This window comes from Marmota marmota, unplaced genomic scaffold (assembly GCF_001458135.2).
Source record: "Marmota marmota marmota unplaced genomic scaffold, marMar, whole genome shotgun sequence".
Lineage (NCBI taxonomy): Eukaryota > Metazoa > Chordata > Mammalia > Rodentia > Sciuridae > Marmota > Marmota marmota.
The window spans coordinates 49,697,527-49,702,872 of NW_025999990.1; the positions used below are offsets into that span (position 1 = coordinate 49,697,527).

At 40.6% G+C, this 5,346-nt stretch overlaps 1 long non-coding RNA gene across 3 annotated transcripts in view; it reads right to left on the reverse strand.

Annotated features, from left to right (window-relative positions):
- Window positions 1-601: 601 nt before the first annotated feature.
- The window catches only part of LOC107139421, a 5,194-nt gene continuing 449 nt past the window's right edge, over window positions 602-5,346 (reverse strand). The window contains exons 1-4 of one of the 3 annotated variants that reach the window (XR_007348888.1): window positions 5,271-5,346; window positions 5,045-5,101; window positions 1,545-1,720; window positions 602-1,340 (exon numbers count right to left, since the gene is read on the reverse strand). This is a non-coding gene — a long non-coding RNA (uncharacterized LOC107139421). The other 2 variants (XR_007348889.1, XR_001503141.2) reach the window with 2 other exon arrangements.

Here is a 5,346-nt window from a genome sequence, read left to right on the forward strand (position 1 = left end):
AAATAACCTCCACCCATTGTAGCCCCATGAGGAAAGAACACCAAAAAGGGAGCCCATGGGGAAAAGATCCATACTGTCAAGCATGACAATGAAGACTATCCTCTGGGCAAAATGACAATTTCCAGTAGAACAATTACTGGGAGAGACTGGATCTTTCTGTGATCCTTCACGGTAATTTGGTCAGTGTTGAGAGCCACAGCCAAGGGGCCCCAGCAAACTTCCAGCTGCCAGCAACCAGCTGCCGGCTGATGATTGGCTCACAGCGGCCCCAGCAACATCTAGCTGATTGGCTCCTCTGCGGTGATGCTCATTGGGCTGTTTCCCTGCCCTTTCAGACCACGGAGCTGCTCATTGGGGGACTTTTTTGGCTCCGCCCACGTGACCCAGCCAATCGGCCTCAAGAGCAGGAGGATTGTGGGAGGTGGAGAGAAGCTTGTGTGGGAGAGAGAGGCTTGTGGAAAGCCGGTGGTGGCAGTTGGGCTCTGAGGGTTTTTCCTGAGGAGCTGTGTGGTTTGGTGTGTGGTTCTAAAAATAAAAATAAAGTTAGTTTCTTTTGACAAGTGGCTCCTGATTGTGCCCAGCCAGACTGCGGCAGGTCAGTCCACAATTTCACCAACTAAAGACCTCACAGTTTGTTTGAAAGGAAGCATGTTACTGTCACAATATTACTTCAACATGAATTATGATTATTGGGATTACATATGCCAGCTTATATAGTTAGCACTAGATATAGTGACAATGGAAATGACTTTAGGAAGCTTGTAGATCTCTTGAACCTTGGACACACAATTGTTAGGAATTTGAAGTGTAAAAAGGAGGTCATTACTTCAGCTCCCTTGGGGTTCCAGATGAGTGTATCATCTTGGCCAAAGTTCCTTTTATGATCTCTAAATGGATCTGAAATAGTACCTTCAACATTCTGTAAGAAGGGATCACAGAAGCCAACCTTAAGTCATTAAAAGGAGAATGAAATGAAGCAACAGAAAGAATCCTTATCTGATCTGCCTGGCAATCTGTGGCAGTGCAAGAGGACATAAAGCTCATATTACATTTGATGGCTAGGGAGGAGATTTTGACTATTGCTACAAGTACGATTCTTGAGATATTTTTCCAGTTGGATAATGTACCTGGACAGATGTCTTACAACCATCAGGAAATAATATTCCTATTACAGAAAGTCTAGCAAAACCACAATCTATTTCTTCCCATGTGATGGATGCAGTGTTCAAGGCAGATCCTGTAGAGAACTGCTCTTATGCCATCAGGACAGCAGGTGAACAGGTTGGAACACTTTACAGACTTCACTCCCCAAGAAGGATAAGTTTCTAGAAAATGCTTCCCTGAAAAAAAAAATCATTATTTATACTTGAGGAGGCTCAAAATTAGGGAAAGAAGAAAAGAGTTTTGTGTTCTCCTACATCTCTATTTGTGTCAAGTTGTTGGACAGAGACTCTTCCATTTGGTGAAGGATAACATTGCTGAGTTAACTACAGTTCACATCTGTAATCTGTCTCTGCAAACAACCAGGGGATACCAGTGCTTACCTGAATCAGAAGAGAGTCCAACAGTTGCCTATTCAGACCCCATGGCTGTGGTGCTCTGGCAGGCCCTGCAAGCCCCATGAAAATTGTGCCCTCTGAGCTGAAGTGTTCTTGAATTCCTCCATAGAGGAGACGTGGTAGCTGCCTCCTCTGCTGGGGGAAAATATTCTGTCCAACTCCTTAAGAACATTGAGAAAAGTCAATCAGCAGAAGCAGATACCAGAAAACAAAAGTGCAAAGCCATGTACCCAGAATCCTCCACCTTTTGTAGTTCCTCTCCCACTGAAGCATCTCCTAGTAGAAATACATGCCAGAAGCAGACTCCTGGCTTATAGAATCTGACATGCCTGAAAGGCAAAAGATTTCTGAAAAAGCTAGTAAGTCAGCAGACTCTCTGAGCTTTTCCTGAAAAATAACCACAAATTCTTCTTATATCCACCAATTGGAATTCTTTTCAGCTAACTTAGCTATGTGGAACCAGTTCTGAATAAAACTGTCATTGAGTCTTCCAAGGACCATTTCATGAAGTCAGGAAAATCCACATAAAGAGAAGATGGAAATCCTAGTTGAATAAGTGAACCTGACCTTAGTGTACTGAAAATATGGTTTTGCCAAGAATCTCCACATCAGTCTATGGATACAGTAATACAATTTGTGAAAGAGGCAGATGCTCAGAAGTTGGCATTATTTGGAAAGGCTTTCAGTAGACAAGAAACTGATGGGAAGGTTTTGCTGTGCCTGAGGGATTATGAGGATGAAAAATGCAAGCAAAGGCAAAGTTGAGATCAGCATGAAAGCTAAAAAATAAGTACACCAAAAGATCACAATCCACAATCCACATGAACACTCTGTTCAGTCCACTTTTCAGTCATACAGATGCCTATTTGGTTTAAATGTGTTTTTGTTGTCCTAAGCAGTCTTAAGCACAAAGTTCTGGAAACTGCAGAACTACCATTATAATCTCCATCTCCTTCTTTAAACATATATATCTTTTAATTTATAAGTGTACAGTTTACAAATATACTTTGTACAGGAAAACTGTATGTATGTATTGAAAACTGTATGTGTGTATTGACTTCAGTAAATACTTCAACATAAAGCAACCAAATTTCAGTGGGTAAATTATCAGAGATTCACAATTTATATAAATAAATGCACATAAATTTTATCCTAGGAGAGAACTTAACTATGCATCTAAATTATGTTTTCTCAACACAATTGATCAGGTGATTCTTGTGAAGAATTCTCTGAGCATGGTAGGATGTTTAACCATATCACTGGCTTACACACACACACACACACACACACACACACCAGTTCTAACAATTAAAAATGTTTCAGAAAGGGAATTGCAATATACATCATTTTTCATCATTTGGTGTATATTTTTAAAAATTCATAAACTTGGAAATTTTTTAAAAAAGAAAGAAACAAAAGATATGGAGGTCTGAATGAATTAGACATTTAACTGCCATTAGGTTACTAATTTTTTTTTTTTTATCCTGGTGCTGGGCATCAAACACTCTACTACTGAGCTACACCCCCAGCACTAAGTTAGCAAATTTTAAGGGAGGTCATGCTACCATGTGACTCAAAAGGCTAAAAGGCGAAGAAGTGGATTTTCATTTGCAAAGGCATAAATTTGAAAAAGATGGATTTTCATTTTCAAATAGATTTTTGTTTGCAAGGGTCTGGTGAATAGCTATAAGCCATGGGAACCCCGTTTGCTATTAGATGAAAGTAGGTCAGAGATTAATCCTGCAAAATTCAAAAGAGAGATGCAATTTCTGATCTAGGAAAAAGATAACTTCAGTGTCTGGAAACTTCATAGATTTAATCACTGTCTTGCAGGGTATTATATAATTAAAGAGAATCTTACTCCTTTGAATCTAAGCTTTGGAGTCCTAAACATGGACTGAGGTAACACACATATAGATTTTCCATGTCCACTTTGTGCCTTTGCTATTGATTTATTCATTGGGTGTTCAATAACATTAACTCCAGGCAGCCTGATCTACCTAGGGGGAGTTTGGGATTTTCATTCTACCTCCACGCAGGTGGGGTCTGGGCTGTCAAGACAGAAACAGAGGAAGGCACTGCCTCTATTCTGCTGAAGTGATTAAAAGGTGTGTCATTATTAACTCTTTACTATTGATTATGCTTTTGCATTCCATTAGAGTGCAGGATTGAGAGTTGGTGCTAGGTGTGTTGAATGTTCCTTAGCTAGTTCGTTACTGAAACTATGGAAAAAGTCCTGGATATTAAGAATCTACTCTGCCACATAGGATTCTATTAACCACACATACTTTCAGTGAATGTATACTGATGTTAATTTTTCTGTTGCAGTTATTCCAATGATAGTTATTAAAATGTCATTTCATTGTGCAGTCTTTAATAAAAATCTAGATTTGTATTTTTTATTTCATTTTTCTAGTAAATCTTTTACAAAATATTTAACCACAATGAATAGAAAATTTTAAAAAAACACCAAAAAATGACCATTCACCACATTTTGAGCAGCACAGTTGAGAGGTAAATTGTTTAACACCATCTCACACAACTTGTTTCCATGTTCTTTTTTCAAGGGATATTTACATGTTAATTCTTTTGTAGATTAAAAAGTAAAGGCTCAGAGAAATCAAGCTGTAATAATGAAAGCCTGTTAGTGGAATTGTTATCAGTAGATAGTCTCACTCTTGAACTTAGAAGAAACACAATTCAATATCTTGTCCAAATTAGAAGTTGGATCTTTAATATGCTGAGTACAACAAAAGAAGAGTTGGATTTGGGTGCTTGTATTAAGCAACTGGGCTCAATATTTGGGCACAGTATTGAACAAATAGGCTCCGGTATCGGCTTGCCTTAAATTCAAGTTTTGATTCTGCTCCTTTCTTTTTTAAAAAAAGTATTTTTTTAATTGTAGTTGGACACAAAATACCTTTATGTTACTTATTTATTTTTATATGGCGCTGAGGATCGAACCCAGGGCCTTCCTTGCTCATGCTAAGGGGAGCGCTCCACTGCTGAGCCACAACTCCAGCTCTGACTCTGTTCCTTTCTACTGTGGGACCTTGGAGAAATCACTTGATTTCTCTGAGCCCTTGTCTCTTTGATTGTACAGTGAGGCTAATTAATAATAATGATAATGATACCTTCCGCAAAGAATTGATGCGAGGATTAAATGAGAATGCGTATGGAAAGCCCCTTAGTAGCACTGCAATGGGAATGAACAATGATCGGCCGTTCTTATCCTTACTGTGCAAAGTACTTTCACGTGCTGCTACCGAATGCGACCTCCTCTGCAATTCATGAGGCAGCAGGGAAAATACTCGTAACATTTTAAACATGAGGACATTTAGGCTTTAAATGACCAGCCGCGAATCGGGAGGGACATATTTCCAAATCTTTGCTCTTGGTATGATAAGCCCGAGCCCTCCCTGGCAAGCGGCCGCCTGATCCCGGGAACAGGGGAGTTGACCACCCTCCGTCGCTTGAATGCTTACATTCAGTCAAATCTAAATCCGTGTCCTGGTGACTTCCATCCTGAGTCCCGCCATACTCTGAAGCAAAAGAATTAAAAAGGTGGTTGACCTCCTCAAAACGAAGACCACCGCCCGCCCCAGTTCCATAATAAACGTCCGGAGTGTCTCCCGGGAGGGCGCAGCCCAACGCCCTCCACCGCGCTCATCAGAAGATCTGGAAACCAATCTTCCGCCCGCCGCCCACAACCTCCTCCCGCGCAGTCCCGGGACCCGGTCCAGTCAGAATGTCACCCGCGTGGGCCCTCCGCGCGCCGCCCTGGCCC